The following is an 18464-nucleotide window of genomic DNA, read 5'->3' as shown; positions in this document are numbered from 1 at the left end:
ACTGAAATTTAAATATCCACATATTTAAAATACAGTCCTCAAGAATCTTTCACATAAGCATAAAAAGATCAGTACAAGAACCTTAAATGCAGCAGTGTTTCTAATATTGAAAAACCTGTACCAAAAATAAACTGTGATATATTCATACAATACTATATAGGTGAAATTAAATTATATATAAATTACATGCATTAACATGGAAAAATCTAAAAATGCAGTGTTACACAAAAAAGCAACTGAAGGAGAGACACCATAAAATATGTTTTACAACATGCAAATCAATACTTCATATTGTTTATGAATATATACACATATATTTTAAGCACTAAGAAAAGCATTCCAGCTAAAAACAAAACTGGAACACCAGTGACTTTTGAAATGACAGAAAATGGCCTGAAGAAAGGCATATAGAAAGCCCCAGACATACTTGTAACATATTCCCTTTTATTTGGGTAGAAGATTCTGCCCACCCAAATCTTCAACAAATATAAGTATTGAGACATTGGGTACACGGGTGTTTGTTTTAGTATTGTTAGTTTGTTCTATATAAAGTATTTTATAAGGAAAAACTAAAAGTAAGAAAAATCCATCTTACAAACTGTAAAACATCACTAGCAAGTTTGAGAGGTTCCTGTTTATTCTTTAATATTCTCTCCATCTCACACAGCTTACCAACATCTATCACTAAGTATAATGAAATCAAATTTGTGAAGGCCTAAAACATCCAACTGCATTTTTATGATAAAGCATAGTCTGTTACTAAAAATGTTTTCTATTTCCTAATAAAAGCAGTAAAAAGGCAAAGTTTCTCTTTTTCTTATGGCTTTTGACATAATATTCAATCCCCCTGTGTAGCATATGTGGAAATCAAGTAATTGGGGTGGGAGAGGAGCCAGGGAAAAAACTTTGCTATTACCTGTAGGATAATTCATGGATTCCTGAACCGCGCCATTTAGCCATGAGGGCAAAATAACATATGTTTTAAATAACATTTAATCTACTCCTCCTGAACTCTTTATTAAATGTTTATGTTCTGCAACAACTGAAGAACTCAAGAGGATTACATATTAGGTCTTTCTGCCAAACAGGACACTCTGTTCTCTTCTAATTTTAAACATCAAAAGCTAATAAATGTGTTCATCAAAACATAAACAAGCATCACATTCCATTCAAATAAAGCCTGTGTCCAAAAGTTTTCTTGAATTAGTCAATATTATTACTGAAAAGCACAAATATATGTTTTATCAATTACACTCCTACCAATCCCTAAAATTATAAATTCCATGACAGCAAGTACAGTATCACTTTTCTATTCCCAAAGAATATCACAACATGACTGAATAAATAAATAATGAATGAATGAATGAAGCTATTTATTTTTCAGTATGAAATGTGTTCTGTGTTGGTTTGTTGTGCTTCATGACTAAGATACAAATAATACAAAAAATTGAAAATAAACATGCTTGATAAAGCCATTCTAACTCAATATTGAGGTATCACACCAGCATCTGAAGTTCAAGTAGGAGAATCTCAAAGCTTCTTCCTCTCCCTGCCTTCCCTGCCCCACCTCTACCACACAGAGAAAGTGATAAAATAAAAGCCATGTATACCTTACGGAAGAACTGGCACAATTTTACAAAAGTACATGCAAAAATGGTAATAAATGGCAGTGTTTTTTATAGTGGAAAACTTGAAAAATCCAGTGTCTATTAATAGAAAACTGGCTACTAAAAATAACTCATAGCTCTAGATAAAATGGTAGAGAAGAAATTTCAAAAACCTGCATGAATGGCAGTAAGAACATTTAAGTGTCTGAACTGTAACGGCCTATTACATGCTCAGAACAATGAAAAAAAAAGGCCATAATAAGAAAAATCACATTGAGAAATGCCAGAATACCAAAAGGAAAGAGGAGATTCTAAGAATGTCCAAAGAGAAAAAAAATGGGTCACATACAAAGAACTGGAAATCAGTGTGGCATCAAACTTCACCTAAGCAACACCAGTTAGTAATGGAGCAAGGCCTTCAAATTTTTGAGGAATAATTATTTTCAATCTGCACTTCCATACTTAATTAAAATACCAATCTATATAAAGGTAGAATAAAGACATTTTAGACCTACACGTACTCCAAAATTTTATTTCTCACATATTCTTTTCTCAGGAAGCTCTGGAGAATGTGCTTGAGTAAAACAAGGGCATAAACTAGTAAGACTAAAAATAGCCAAAAAGCAAATTGTCAACCAAAAGAGCAACAAAGGGAAGCCCCAGGATCAGAGCTGAAGAGAGCAAGACAATTCCTGATTAAAGTAGAATAGAGAGTTGAAAGAAAGAAAATCCCAGGAAAAAAAAAATTGAGTTTTGAACCTATGATAAACAAAGAAATATTAATGGGAGGTACCAGAGAGATTGCTGAAACACTGAGGGGGAAATTAGCAAGTCAGCCAACAGGAAACTAAGCAAACGAATAAAGAAGGCTATACATAATATGGTGGTGGGAAGAGGAGGACCAAATATTTGTTTAAGCAAATGAATGTAATGTACTATATTACAGCACTCAGTACTTACATAGTCACTATAATAAAAATAACGATTATAGGCTGCTTATAGATTGAACAAAAATTATTACATAACTTTTCAGAACTGGGTGCATAGGTATATAACATGATCTGTATCCCAGGCCCCAGTGAAAAAGTCAATAGATAACATCTAAAATTGGTTAATCAAAAAAGCTGAATACATATATTATTTAGGAATAAGCTAGTATGAGAAGGAACAAACAGTATTATAAATGTTCACTTCTGGAAACCCAGGGCAGGGTAGGAGACTGTTATATTTTATTGTAAACTTTAGGCAATAATCACTTTTTATTCACATGTGAGAATTACTTTAATACAAACAAGTTTTTAGCATTATCAACGTTGATATTAAAATTAACAGAAGTCAAGAAACAGTAAGGGAATACAGCTAACAAAACATAAAATATAAATTTCTCCAAATTATTTGAAGTTAAAAAGTAACCAATTTAGAAACTAAAACAGTGATCGCAACTAGGAAGGATGGAGAAAAGGTAGAAGTGGTATAAGATAAAGAGTCACCTAATAACAGAAAACACAAGAGCAGAAGCATCAAGAAATAATTTCTAAGGCTGGGCACAGTTGCTCACACCTATAATCATAGCACTTTGGGAGGCTAAGGCAGGAGGATCACTTGAGGCCAGGCATTTGAGGGACAAAGAGTAAGACCCTGTTTCTCAAAAAAAAAAAAATCAAGAAATTAGCTGGGCACAGTGATGCGTGCCTATAGTCACAGCTGCTCAGGAAGCTGAGGCAGGAGGATCAACTGAGCCCAAGAGTTCAAGGCTTCAGTGAGCCATGATTGCGCCACTGTACTCCTCAACCTAATGAGTGGACGAGACACTGTCTCTAATTAAAAAAAAAAAAAAAAAAAAAGAATCTATAATTCTACTATAGGCTAACACAACCACAATAAGCACTCAAAACCGAATCAGTTACAAGTGGCTGCCTTTGGGGGAGTGGGAACAGAGAAATGTAGGGCAAGATTTCTCGTTTTTTCATTATTAGACCATCTGTTCTATTTGAATGTTAACCATGTACACATATTACCTTTGAGTTTGTTTTCTTTTTAATGGCCTAAGATATAATAGGGTCAGAGTCCTAGGAGTTCTCTGAAACTTGTTACTAAAACTAACTCTCTCAAAAGGATAAAATGCACTTAACATAGTCTTCAAAACATAGACTATCCCTATCTGGAACATTCTTAAAAAGAAATACAAGATGGGTAAGCAAAGAAAGAAATACTAATTTATTGTTAAGAAAGCTGTGCAGGACAAGAAGTGTTTCCAATGACATGAACATTTATAGAAAAAATAAGTAATGCAATTCAATCTGAATCATTTAATTCAATGAGCAAATAATTGAGAAAAATGATTACATTGAGTTTATAACTCATTCCCAAGAATTCTAAGGAAACTTGTCACCACCTCAATCAGAAAACAAATATCATTTTGCTAAAGATTTTCTAATTATAACTAATCATCTTATGTAACATAATTCTGAAAACAAAATACATTTGTGCATATGCTTACATGGTCAAAATAAAATACTAGTAAATACTCTATGCGCCAGGCACAGTGGCTCACACCTGTAATCCCAACACTTTGGAAGGCCAAATCACTTGAGGCCAGGAATTCGAGATCAGCCTGGCCAACATGGTGAAACCTCTTCTCTACTAAAAATACAAAAAGTAGCTGGGCATGCTGACACATGTCTGTAACCCCAGCTGCTTGAACGGCCAAGGCACAAGAACTGCTTGAACCCAGGATGGGGAGTTTGCAGTGAACGGAGATCATGCCACTATACTCCAGCCTGAGCAATAGAACAAGATTATGTCTCAAAAAAAAAAAAAAAAATCCTATGTTTACCATGACAAAAAAAGAAGTTTAGAAAACAATGAATAAAGATATTCACTCAAGGAATTCTGATATTATGTATATCAGCTACATTCCTTCATTTTCAGCAAAGAATCTTTTATCAGAATTGATACGTGAATTTCTAGATATGACCCTTAATTTTTTTCCCAGCTAAATAAAATGCTTCAATTTCGATTACTTTTAAATCTGTTGTATTAAGTCTAAAACTGATTAATGATGTTGATGTACTGTATCCTGCTAAGTAGAATTAAATTAGTGTATAATTGAAGCAGTTGTAGATTTACCAACTTCAATTAAGGTGGCTTATTACAGATAATTTATACTATAAGAGAAAATAGAAGCAAGAAGTTCATCAAAACCTTTAATTAAGATCAGAGATACAATATTAAAGATCAGAAAAAAGGCTACAAGCTAATACTGAGTACTTTGAAAGTAAATCATCTTAGTACAAATCCTTTTAAAGGAGAAAACTGATTGTTAACATTAACCTTTTAGGCTAGATTTTCCAAATTGCTCTATTTGTGATAATTTAATAGGTGATGCTAACTTATGTAAGCAAATAAAAGAATATATCTAATAATATTTTGTCTACTTATAACACTAAATTAAACTTAAAAAACTTAAATATTTCTCATAACGCCTTTAAAAAGGTATTCAAGCAAGAGAAAAAGCTCATAATTCTCACTATAAAAATAAATGAAAACTAATTTATTAAGAAGGAAGCAACTGAGTGAAAAGAACATTTCAGAAACAAAACACAGAGGTAGTGTTTACAGTTCTCTCAATACCCTTGTGGGTGTTAACTACAGCCCAGAAACTTTCACATATAAATTGCTAACTCCCCTGAGTTTAAAGCCATGGTAATTAGGCTCATTATCTTACATGCTAATGACAAAGAGACAATAAGTTTGCAGTGAATAATTCATATACTACCAACTCTCACTGTAATGTTTATTGCTAATAGTTTATTTACAGTGTAAGTTACACTGCATTTTTTTATAGTTTAAATTTATTGCCCAGATAAACAGAAATCATTTCATGTGAAAATCTAATTTACTATCATTAAATGATAATAATCTCAAGCATGTATTGGCTTGTATATTTATATAATTTTTACTCATTATTCATTAGTTATGATAATCAATAAACCACCATAAGAATGTCATATAGCAAGATTAAGGTATCTACAGATGATTATTCTAAATTAAATTTCAAAAACAATATGCTGAATTGATATAAAATTATAAATTCCTTTAGTAACTTATATTTTCCATATTAAGTATTAACATCACCACACTCATTTTAAAATGTAGTATCATATAGACTATTGTGAAACTTTGAATATCAAAGTACCAATTAGATTTCCTATTATGCAAATACTGACTGTAAAATACAGTTGACCTTTGAACAATATGGGTTTGAACTGTCCAAGTCCACCTACAGGCTTAAATTTTTCAACCAAATGTAAATTAAAAATACAGTATTCACAGGATATGAAACCTGTGCATACAGTGGGCCAACTTTTCCTACATCTAGGTTTCCCAGGGCCCACTGTAGGACCTATTGTAGACTTTGGTCCTGGAGCCACCCCTTCATGTATACTGAAGGATGACTGTAATATCATGTACAATGTAAAATTCAGAAACTTATAAAATTGCAGTTGTCTTCAATTTTTATCCATTTTTGTAATGGATTTAATATCACACTTTTATTTATGTTAACAAATTAAAGTCAATTTTAATATCTTTCAAAATGACTTAGTTGCTGTAGCTCATTTCAGTTTACACATATTATGAGAACTTTTATGTTACTATGTTACCTAAGTTACTGTGATTTTGAAAATTTCTCTAAATAAGACAGATAAAATTTTCCTACAATAATTCCTTCAAAAAACTGTTTTGATATACAGGTTACATCAATAAAAACACATTAGGTTCGCATAACATTTATCAGGTAAGAACCGCAAAATATCAGTGGCTTAAAGCAATAAAGTCATTTTCTTTGAGACGGAGTTTCGCTCTTGTTACCCAGGCTGGAGTGCAATGGCGCGATCTCGGCTCACCGCAACCTCCGCCTCCTGGGTTCAGGCAATTCTCCTGCCTCAGCCTCCTGAGTAGCTGGGATTACAGGCACGCGCCACCATGCCCAGCTAATTTTTTTTGTATTTTTAGTAGAAACGGGGTTTCACCATGTTGACCAGGATGGTCTCGATCTCTTGACCTCGTGATCCACCAGCCTCGGCCTCCCAAAGTGCTGGGATTACAGGCTTGAGCCACCACGCCCAGCTAATAAAGTCATTTTCTTGCTTACACTAGCTGTTCATCATAAGTCATTTGAGGACTCCACTCCACGTCTGTTCATCTCAGTACCCAAGATGATGGCGCAATCACCATCTCACATTCTGCCAGTTATCATGGCAGATGGAAAGAGTAGTCTGGACAGTCTTGAACTGGTTATTAAATGCTCTGACCTGTAAAAGCATTGTTTTACTTCTGCTCACAACTCAGCACAATTATCTGAGAAAGCTAACCCTTCAAAAAGTTTAAATCTTTACAATTTCAAAAACCTTTTTTTTAACCTCACTAAGTAGGCCATGAAGATACGTTACATAATGTTCATTGAAGATAAACAGCATTCCAGGTTCCTTTTTGTATTAAATAACTATCAAATCGTAACAATCAGTTCTTGCCAAATCTGCTAAATATATAACCAGAATAATGTTAAGTACTCTTTCAAAACTACAAATTTGACCATATCATTTGCTTAAAATCCTCTAATCTTCTCAGCATGGCGCTCCATGAAATGATCCCTGACTGCCTTTCTGTCAACTCTGAATACTCAATAAAATTTACAAAATGCTCCAAGGGAGACAAAACTAATAAATAGGCTGCATGCAGTCCTTCCTGCCTTTTCACATGTTAGAATGATTTCTCTGCCACCTCAATTTGAAAGCTTCCTCTTCCTTCAACTAAGCTTAGGCCTACAACCACTGTGAAGCTTTTCGTGACTCTGATTACAACACCCAAAGGATTCTGTACTCCCTCAACACTGATTCCAGATCTGCACTGTGACTGTTCATTTCATACCACTAGTTACGAGTTTCTCAAAGGCAGACACTATTATTTACAAATATGAGTCCCTGGCATAAGACATTTAGTAGCTAAAAAATGTCTAGAAAATGATAAAATTTCACAGTGCCAAAGAATGGTCTTAAAGAACAGCAGTATGTTTTAGAAATGAAGAATAGCTTTCTCAACTGTCCATGGAGATATAACTACAAGTATGCTTAACAAATTCCTTTTAGTATCTAAATGCTAGAGCTAATTTTGTTGGTGGGAATTTTTTTTTTTTTAGAGGAAGTCTCGCTCTGTAGCCCAGGCTGGAATGCAGTGGCTCTATCTCAGCTCACTGCAACCTCCGCCTCCCAAGTCCCAGTTCAAGCAATTTCTCCTACCTCAGCCTTTCAAGTAGCTGGGATTACAGGCATGAGCAACCAGGCCCAGCTAATTTTTGTATTTTTTAGCAGACGGAGTGTCATCATGATGGCCAGTCTGGTCTTGAACTCCTGACCTCATGATCCACCCACCTCAGCCTCCCAAAGTGCTAGGATTACAGGCATGAGCCACCATGCCTGGCCTGTTGGTGGCAATTCTAATAAATTAACTTGAAGTTATAAGACATTGAACTAATTTTTCTTTTTTTAAAAAAAACTAATTTTTCTTTCATTCATTTCCCAGACTTCTATTTATTCAACTCAGATGTACTAACTGCTAGGATCTATGAGAAATTCAAAGAATGGCATTAAGTAAATATTAATGGAATTGTTGGCATCATTATACATACATATTGGACTGTCAAATTATACCCCCAGTTAATAGACAAGATAGACTCTTTGTGGCTCAAAAGTAAAAGCAGACCCAAGAGGCAATGACAGGGTAAGGGAGCAGTTATTACTCTGTGTCCTTAAAGTGCTACAAAACCTGTTTTTCTAAGTAAAAGCAGACCCAAGAGGCAATGACAGGGTAAGGGAGCAGTTATTACTCTGTGTCCTTAAAGTGCTACAAAACCTGTTTTTCTGCCACCAAGTCAAAGAACAGTTCCTTGAAACAACTGTGGCTGAAAATACCCCAAATGAACACCAAAAGACCATCTAGTGCCAATTGACCAACCACCTGGAAGCAGCCAATTAAGAGATACTTGCGAATTGAGATTAAAGGTCATCCAATCAAGACTTTATTCGTCACTTCTCTGGCTCCCCTCCCCTATCCTACAGTTTTTGCCTTTATAATCTCTACTCTCCAACCCGCAACTAGGAGCACGTTTTTATTTTACACCACAGGTTGCATAGCCCCAATCTACAGATTGTTTTCCAAAGAAAATAAAGCTCTCCTTTTTTCCTGCAAGGATCTCATGGTCTTTTGTTACATGACAATAGGCTGTTCAATATTTTACTCATCTAATTTTCTAATCTCTAATGTTCACTTTGACCATCAACATAACAAGAAAATACTGTACGAGCATAATTTTATATTAACACAATTCACTGTCGTTACGAAAAAGTTTGAACAATGATTGTCCACTGGCCATATAACTGTCAACAGTTTAATAGCAGATAAACAAAAGAAGGGACTACGCTTGGCAAATACAAAATGACTATTTGCCCATTGTGCTATGCAATTAAAACAGATTTAGGTTCCCTATTGGGACAAAAGGAAAAACACACACAAAAAGGAAGAACATTCCTTTTAAACACAGACTCTTTTGCTCCAAACTTGTAACAATTCTTTTTTCTTTTTACATTCACTACACAAACTCTGTGACCAGGTAAGAAAAGTGACAAGCGCTCTTCTTGCTTTTTTTTTTTTTAACTGTCAACTTTTTGAAGTATGTTATTGAATAATATTTTTCAGGTTTACAACAATTTTTTTTTTTTTTGAGACGGAGTTTCGCTCTTGTTACCCAGGCTGGAGTGCAACGGTGTGATCTCGGCTCACCGCAACCTCCGCCTCCTGGGTTCAAGCAATTCTCCTGCCTCAGCCTCCTGAGTAGCTGGGATTACAGGCACGTGCCACCATGCCCAGCTAATTTTTTGTATTTTTAGTAGAGAGAGGGTTTCACCATGTTAGCCAAAATGGTCTCGACCTCCTGACTTCGTGATCCACCTGCCTCAGCCTCCCGACATGCTAGGATTACAGACGTGAGCCACCACACCCGACCCAGAAGAGCATATCTTTATTAATTGCCTAATCCAGCTCTACAATGCTATTTTCTTACATTTCTGGCTGCATTTCTTGATTTCCTTTTCATATACAATTTTATAATATTAGAAAATAGAAACATAATTTTATCTTTTTACTACTGTGTTTGATCAATTTTTAGAATTGACAGGCTGGATGTGGTGGTTCACACCTATAATCCCAGCACTTTGGGAGGCTGAGGCTGGCAGATCACTTGAGGTCAGCCGTTCAAGACCAGCCTGACCAACATGGTAAAACCCAGTCTCTACTAAAAATACAAAAACTAGCCGGGCACAGCGGCACACACCTGCAATCCCAGCTGCTTAGGAGGCTGAGGCAAGAGAATCACCTGAACCTGGGAGGCAGAGGTTGCAGTGAGCAGAGATCGAGCCACGGCATTCCAGCCTGGGTGACAGAGGGAGACTTCATGGCAAAAAAAAAAAAAAAAAAAGCAGGGTAGAGACATTTACAACTTCTTTATAACTTAATACTGACAATGTCATATATGTTCTTAGGAATATTATCAAACTTAGGAAAACCACAATCAAATTCCAAGATTTAGAAAAATTTTCCAGACTGGTTTCTGACTCTAAACACTTACACCATGTTTCTCTTCCTCTGCCTCTACTACAAAGAACATATTTATAATGCTTTAAGAACACTAGCCCTACTGAGTTAGGAGGAAGGACATGACTCTAGAGGCAGGTTTCAGACACCCAGTTAAATTGAGGACTAGGTGAAAGATGGCTGGGCAGAAGCAGCTTTCCATCAGACACACCCACCAGTGTGCCATGTCAACATTGCCATGAGGACACCCAGGAGTTACCACCCTTTTCCATGGCAATGACCCAATGACCCAAAAGTTACTACCCCTTCCCTAGAAAATTCTGTGTAAACCACCCCTTAATGTGCATGATATTAAAATCAGGTATTAATAACTGCCCTGAACTGCTACTCTCTGCCTAGTGGGTAGCCCTGCTCTGCAAGCAGTCACAGAGCTATACCACCACCAGAACTGTAACACTGCCTGTTCAATAAATCTGTTTTCTTTTACTTCTGGCTTGACCTTGAATTCTTTCCTGGGCAAAGCCAAGAACCCTTACAGGCTGAGCCCCACTTTGGGGCTCGCCTGCCCTTTAAAACTATACCTATGTATCACAGGGCCAGGGAAACAGACACAGTGGACAGTAATAGCATTCCTGGCAGTAATGCCTACAAAATAACTGGACACATAAACAACTGCAAACCACATATTCTCTCTAAATGTATCCTCTACTCAATTTTCCCTTAGTTCAGGCCACTTTAACGTCACCCAATATGAGGGTCTGATACAGGGAAAGTCTAAGTGAAAAGGAATAGCAGTTTTTGTTTTGGTTTGGTTTTGGTTTTGGTTTTTGAGATGGAGTTTCACTCTTGTTGCCCAGGCTGGAGTGCAATGGCACAATCTTGGCTCACTGCAACCTCCGCCTCCCAGGTTCAAGTGATTCTCCTGCCTCAGCCTCCAGAGTAGCTGGGATTACCAGCATGCACCACCATGCCCAGCTAATTTTGTATTTTTAGTAGAGACTAGGGTTTCTCCATGTTGGTCAGGCTGGTCTAGAAATCCTGACCTCAGGTGATCCACCTGCCTTAGCCTCCCAAAGCACTAGGATTACAGGCATGAGCCACTGCAGCTGGTCTAGGAATAGCACTTTTAACAGATTAAAATACCTAACTTTTGTAAATCTTACCCCCCCACCAAAAGAAAAATATGTTGATACTGCTTGAGATCCTTCCAGAATCTTGGAAGGACTTATATAAGTGAGGGACCCTGAAACATAAGTTAACTGTCTGCAACATAAATCCATTTCTATTTCCTAACCTAATCTGAAAACTTACTCTCTATTCCTTTTACCTACAAAAACTGTCAGAATAATCACACTCATTTTCTCAATGATACTTCTCTACCTTTAACATATATAAGATCTATTTTCTAGAGCATGATCATCTCCAACTTCTATACAATTAAATTAGGCACACTGACACAAAAATTGTCTTCTATACCTGTTTTAATTGTGTCTTTAAAATAATGCAACCCCTACAATGGCTTTCTATTTACTTCAGACCAAAGATTAACACAGTAGATCCCAAGTAGGTTTCTTTCCATGATAAATATCATTTAAAAGAAAAAAACTCTTAATAGCCGAAAAAAGTCCTTATTTCAAATAGCCTAATGAATTTCCTCTTTTTTCATGTAAGACCTAGTCCTGAGGTATAATAGCTTTAGGACTGGGTAATTTAGAAGTTAAACAAGATCATTAAGGATTCAAGTTCTCACCATCTTTTCACTGTGCCATCCAGTGTTTTGGTTTTATCCTTACCTAGGCCTCAGATGGTTACAAGATAGCTCCCACAATTCCAAGAAGGCATCTAGATAGAAACATCCAGAAATGAGGGGAGAGGAGACATTACCTTTCCAGAGAGCCCCTCATCAAATCTCCCCTCATGTCTCATTGGCCACATAAGAGCTATTGGTCAGATATCAGTTATGTACCCAGGTATTAATGACTAGCAAGAAAAATGGGATAATCATGATTGACCTTGACTATGCAGAATTTACTCATGTCACATAGTAAAGAGGTAAGTCCACCCCACCCCCCAAAAAAAAAAAAAAAAAAAGCATCTGCCACAAGGACAACAGCAGTAATGAATGGCTGTTGAGTAAGCTTCTTATTAAGCAAATTGGATAGCTAATTCTGACATTAATTACAGACTTTAACTATGACATATATTTGATTATAGGGAAGGTCTAGATGATGTTTTAGATCCATTACAACGCTTATGTTCTACAAGACAGGCAAATAATATAGTGGTTAAAACCTTGGGTTTTAAAATCAGACTGTCTTGGGTTTGAATACCCATCCACCACTTACTTGCTGTAACAATCTTGGTCAAGTTATCTTCCCTGTTCTGAAAATCCAGATAGTAATAATATTTCACTCATACTGTTATGAGAATTAAATGGTATGATGAATGCAAAATGCTTAGTATTTTACCTAAACTTCACAGGAAGTATTCAATAAATATTATCATCAGTCTATAACACATATAAACTGTAATTATTATAATTTTTGTACTACAAATTTAGAATTTGTGATAATAAAACACAGGTTATTTCCAAACCAGAAAAATTATTGGTACCACCTCCAATATATTATAAATAACAAATTGAGGATTGGAGAGGTTTAATGACACACTGAACAGCTATCTCTTTCCCCTACTCCTCCTCTTTTATCTTGAATAGGTATTTCCTCCACTTACAGTTTAAATGCCTCCAGCATTCCCTTAGGTTTACTCCTGCCGTCAATATTACAAAACCAAATTCACTGCTTCCCTCAATCATATTGCTTTTTCTTTTGAAGTTAGTAGTATCAGCATTTATCTATGCAGATGCCAAGCACAAAACTTCAAAATCTCTCAATGCCCTCTCTCCACATCAATCACTAACTAAATCCTGTCAGTTGTACCTCTGGGCCAGGCATGGTGGCTCATGCTTGTAATCCCAGCACTTTGGGAGGCTGAGGTGGAAGAATCGCTTGAGCTCAGGAGTTTAAGACCAGCCGGGCACAATAATGAGACTTTGTCTCTACTGAAAATAAAAATAAAAAATTAGCCAGCCGTGGTGGCACACACCTCTAGCCCCAGCTGCAGTGAGCTATGATCACATCACTGCACTCCAGCCCGGGTGACAGAGAAAGACCCTGTCTCAAAATAATGAAGCAAAACAGAAATATCTCTGCATTTGATTTTTAATTCATTCCTATATTCTAAAGTCACTACTACTACTACCCTATAAGAGACCCTCATTATTTCATTGATATCTATTATGAAGTTTTCAAACTGGTATACCTGTCTTTCTACAGCCTCAACTTCTCTCTACTTCATTCTGTATTCTATCAACGACCTTGGTAAACTGAGTTTGCCTGCTGAAAAATCTTCCACAGGTCCCCAACTAACTGTCATATAAAAAGCCAACTTTAACCTTGCATATAAAACTTTTCACAATTCAGCCTGAACCTATATTGTAGCTTCTTCTACCTCTCCCTCCATGACATACCCAGTGTTTTACCCAAACTACACAAAAAGTACACCTTGCCTACTTCTGTGTGTTCACGAAGAGCCCTCTATTAGGGGAATAGGAGTAACTTCTCCTTTGATCTCCCTATACCCAACTATTTCTACTCATCCTCAAATATTAGCTCTCTACAATAGCTTCTTGCAAACCTCAAAGCTAGAGAAATTTACTGTTCTTGCAGATTATTATTTGTAATTATACCATAGTCATCGTCACACTATGCAATACCTAGTTACTGCCTGTCTATAATCCCAAATAGACTGAATTTTTTCAGGGCAAGGTTGTATCTTACTCATCTCTGCATTTCTAATACATATAGTAAACATTCAGTAACAACTGTAAATGAATGAATAGTGAGATAGTGGCACAATAATAAGCTAGCAGAAGTGCTTTTGCTTCACATATTACTAAAATTATTTATTGAATAGGAAATTTAAAGCTCAAGTCTATCTTCTCCATTATACTATGAGTGAAGGAAAATTACCGTCCAGCACTGTCAGTGTCTAAAATAGGGCTTTACACATAATATAAAATTAACAAATCATAGTTAAATGAATAAATACATGAATTGATACACTGAAGAACTGAATGATCTGGTAATTTGCATATGACAGGATAACCAGGAAGCTTTTCATTCAGTTCTGGTTGAATTTCTTAATTACTTAAATATCACATATAACTGTGAATCTAAGAGCAAGATCCTACAATGCCATAGAACTTATTTGGAAAAAGGTGATAATCTATCAATCAGTATTTATAGCTTCAAATTTGCTCATTTTACCATTCATTTCCTACTTAGGACCTGCAGTAATTTAACTTTGTAAGGCCTATGTCAGGCCTTAAATATACGATGAACAAATAAAACTCTATGTGCGTGTGTGTATCTGTGTGTGTGTGTGTGTGTGTGTGTGTGTGTGTGTGTGTACGTGCATATACAATAAAACAATATAAGATCTCAAATTCTTTTTGAAAGTCTTAAGGATATAAACAATATATAAAGAAAAATAGATGCACAAACACAGTGACACATGAGTACCCCACTCACAAATGAAAACAAAGCCAAGTATTTTGCAATAATCCATTTACTTCTAGTGTTTTGGGCTTTCTACTCTACAGTCATAAAAATGTTCAAAATTAATAGTAAGAACACTATTTTCCTCTAGGATACCTTAAAAAAATTAAAGAAAACAAGAAAAGCTAGAGCCTTCCTCCCACTAAATACTCTGTTAAATTAGGAAGTAACATAATATGGCTTAGTACAGTCATCATTTCAGTAATTATATTCAAAGAACCCTACAACTTCTAAAATTAGCAACAACCAAAGAGAATTTCGCTCAAATTTTGTTTTTTGGAAGACATGAAAAAGACAGTGGCAAAAATCAGATGAAAACGTTTATAATCATAAAGCAATGAGAAAATATACCAAAATATCAATTCATTTATATCTTCAAAATGGCTTTTATTCTCCTTTCTAATGTTTATCATCCCTTTCTCTGCCAAATTTGTTACAAATCCATCATCTCTTCAAATGGCTTGCAATAAAATAAAGAAAACACATGCTCCTTCAAGGAGAATTGATAACAGTGATCACCGTAAGACCACAGATCCATAAAATCTTTAAGTTAACTCAGCAACAAATATAAGAGTGGAATACATCTACTAAATCAACTGCTTTTTAAAACTTGTTTAATAAGTTATTTGGAGCAAGTATACTTGAATACTTAATAAAAGAATCTGAAAGGTCATCTAACCCAATAAATCCTCCATCTACTGATTCATTCGCTAACACTCCCACCAAGAGTCAATAATCTGGTCTATGCTTTAACACCTCATAAGAAAGAGAACTCACTACTTCCAAAAGAAGCTGATTCTATTTTCATATTTCTTTACTACTAGAAAGTTTTCCTTTATTGAGCAAAAACCATTCAGTCCATGTCTTCTACATGAAAGAAGCCCCTCAAAGGAAGAGGGCTACTATGTATATTCTAATTGTCTTTCTTTGCATTAAAATTATGCAGTTTCTTTATGGCATGGTTTTAAATTCCTTCAACAATTAAAAGAGGGGGTTTAGAATCTACCACCCCTACCATGAGGCTCAACCTGAGAAATAATATATATCCACTGAAAAAGCAGCATATGTGTAATTATTAACCTCTTGATGCAATTTTTAAAATTTTAAAACAGAATACTTGTTCTTCTGTGGGTGGGCTGCCATAAATGTTCAGGGAAGCTTGTAACCAATGTTTTATTGTTGAGGAAGGGGGGAAAAAGAAACAAGGAATAAAGAAAATTTAAAAGAGTCTCTAAAACACAAGAACCTATTTCTTTGCCCTCAGCATTACTCTTTTTGATGCTAAAGTTACACTATTTCATATATCAATTCCCTTTTCCTATTGGAAAGTTAATACTTTATAGCAAGGTTATACTAGTCATTTTTTGAGCTTAAAAAAACACCGCTTAAGCCCAGGAGTTCAAGGCCAGCCTGGGCAACAAAAAATGCCCATCTCTACAAAAAACACAAAAATTAGCCAGGCATACTGGCACGTGACATATGAATACCCCATTCACGAATAGTCCTAGCTACCGAAGAGGCTGAGATGAGTGGATCACTTAAGCCAAGCTAGTCAAGGCTGCACTGACCCATGACGCCACCACTGCACTCCAGCCCTCCAGCCTGGGTGACACAACAAGACTCTGTCTTAAAAAAAAATTTTAAATAAATTTTTTAAAAAATCAAAAAAAGCCAGATGTCAGTGATCCAAGAATCAGTTAAGCCAAAAACTGTCTGAGAATACTTAACTAAACAAACCTCTCTGGGTCTCAGAGTATTCACATTTGTGAAATGAGGATAAAGAATTGGAATCATAAGTTCTCAGACACTTTCATCTCAGGACCCCTTTACACTTTAAAAAGAGCAACAGGTAATTCAAGGAACTTTAATATCTAGCCCTAGTTACAATATTAGAAGTTAAAATAAAACATATAAAAATATTTATTTTAAAAATAATAAACTCATTGAATGTTAATGTAAGTAACATTTTATGAAAAGAACTATTTCCAAACTAAAAAAATCTTAGTGATCTTTGCAAATCTCTTTAATTTCTGGCTTATGAAGCCAAAATTACAGGTCACTGTGTTGAACTAAACTCCTGCACTAGGCTCAAAAAGAAGACCAGACTAAAAATCAAAATGGAGTGACTCATGCTCACCAAACCCAAAATGAATTGTTATCTTGGCTTTCTAAAAAATCAGCAGAGACAGATAAAAGCTTAATTTCCCAAATAGGCCAGTTTTCAATATTCAACGCACATGATAATGAAATATTCAATCAGCATGATGATGAAGTTTCCTCTGTTAATCCCTAACCTAAAGTAACCTGATATTAACCAGTCTTTCTATTGCCCTGTCTCCCCATCTGGACCTTACAAGAGAATTAACTTTGAAATGACCAATCTGCTTTCTTCAGCTCTTTCTGTCTATAAAACAAACTACCCTGATAAACTCATTGGAACACTTCCTCTACTTTATGGAATGAATATTGCCTGATTCTAGCATTGAAATAAATCTGACAGATCTTTAAACTAAATTTGTGGTAACTTTGTCTTTTGACAGGCTTAATAGAGAAAACTTCTAGAGTCTCATATAACTTATGCATTCAATCAGTATGGCATGATATATGCAACCTCTAGAAAACCCCACCTATGCTCATGAGAGAACAACAATGAAAAGGGCAGACACAGTCTTAGTACTACTTGAAATATAGTTCTCCCCTCACAGAACCTCTGTCAAGGTCTTAAGGTCTGCTGATTCCCCTCTCCTACAAGAGGCCCTTGAACCACAATCTGAGAACTTCTGGACTAGACAATCTCTAATACTCATGGAGGCTGACAATAAGATTTTGATTTTTTTTTTTAAACCTGAAAATACACTTACCCTCATCACGATAGAATGCACCATAACTACGGTAACAGATTCCAATGAGATGATCCTTTTAAATCCAACTATAAAAAATCATTTCAGAAAAACATAAGATTAAAAAAAAAAAAAAAAAAAAAAAAACTATAGAACAGAGGCCAGGCGCAGTGGCTCATGCCTGTAATCCCAGCACTTTGGGGGGCCGAGGTGAGTGGATCACCTAAGGTCAGGAGTTCGAGACCTGCCCAGCCAACATGGTGAAACCCCATCTCTACTAAAATTACAAAAATTAGCCGGGTGTGATGGTGCACACCTGTAATCCCAGCTATTCAGGAAGCTGAAGTAAAAGAATCACTTGAACCTGGGAGGCAGACGTTGTAGTGAGCTGAGATCACGCCACCGCACTCCAACCTGGGTGACAGAGCAAGACTCCATCTCAAAAAACAAACAAAACAAAAAAAAAAGAATTATGGAATAAGGAACATTTGTTGTCACTAAGGAAATTCCTTCAAGAAAGAAAAGCCATAATACTATAGTAACACTTAGCATGACAAAACTATTCATTTATGTAAAAAATATATAGGGTCATCTACTACATGTAAAGTATTGTGATAAGTAGAATGAGAGAGAGAAAGCATGAAGAACTTTATGTTTTTGTAGGAGGAATCTGATGCATACTCCAAAACTATAATCAAGGTTAAAAAAATACAAATGCTGTACTTGGGATTCAAGAGAGCTGAACAGGA

General features: G+C 35.7%; 1 protein-coding gene across 7 annotated transcripts in view; it reads right to left on the bottom strand.

Moving 5' to 3' along the window:
* ADK (adenosine kinase) overlaps positions 1 to 18464 on the bottom strand; it is a 582906-nt gene that overhangs the window by 465686 nt on the left and 98756 nt on the right. The window lies entirely within an intron of this gene.

This window comes from Saimiri boliviensis, chromosome 12 (genome assembly GCF_048565385.1).
Source record: "Saimiri boliviensis isolate mSaiBol1 chromosome 12, mSaiBol1.pri, whole genome shotgun sequence".
NCBI classification, from domain to species: Eukaryota; Metazoa; Chordata; class Mammalia; order Primates; family Cebidae; genus Saimiri; species Saimiri boliviensis.
This window is presented reverse-complemented; position numbering and strand designations above follow the sequence as displayed.